This window comes from Penaeus monodon, chromosome 19 (genome assembly GCF_015228065.2).
Source record: "Penaeus monodon isolate SGIC_2016 chromosome 19, NSTDA_Pmon_1, whole genome shotgun sequence".
NCBI classification, from domain to species: domain Eukaryota; kingdom Metazoa; phylum Arthropoda; class Malacostraca; order Decapoda; family Penaeidae; genus Penaeus; species Penaeus monodon.
Window position 1 is genome coordinate 40515971 of NC_051404.1, and position 333 is coordinate 40516303.

The following is a 333-nucleotide window of genomic DNA, read 5'->3' on the forward strand; positions in this document are numbered from 1 at the left end:
TTGTATATACAATCCAACTGAAGGGATTAGAGAAACTAATATGACAAATTCCGTCCATAACTCACATCCATCACACGCCCAGTCGTCAGCATCAAAACAGCTGTACGCTATCAGCTGGAAGAAGGCGCCGCCTAGGCTTAAGGATATAAATTACGGACTTATAGGATCTGATCCGATACGACGTGAAGGTCCTCCGCCCCCCTCCCACGACGCCCCCCGCCCCCCACCTCCTCTTTGGCTTGGATGACGTGAAGGAAGAGCGTCTGGTGAGACGCCGTTCTCAAGAACGTAAACATGTTCAGGGATATATTTAAGGTGCATGAAGAAAGCGTT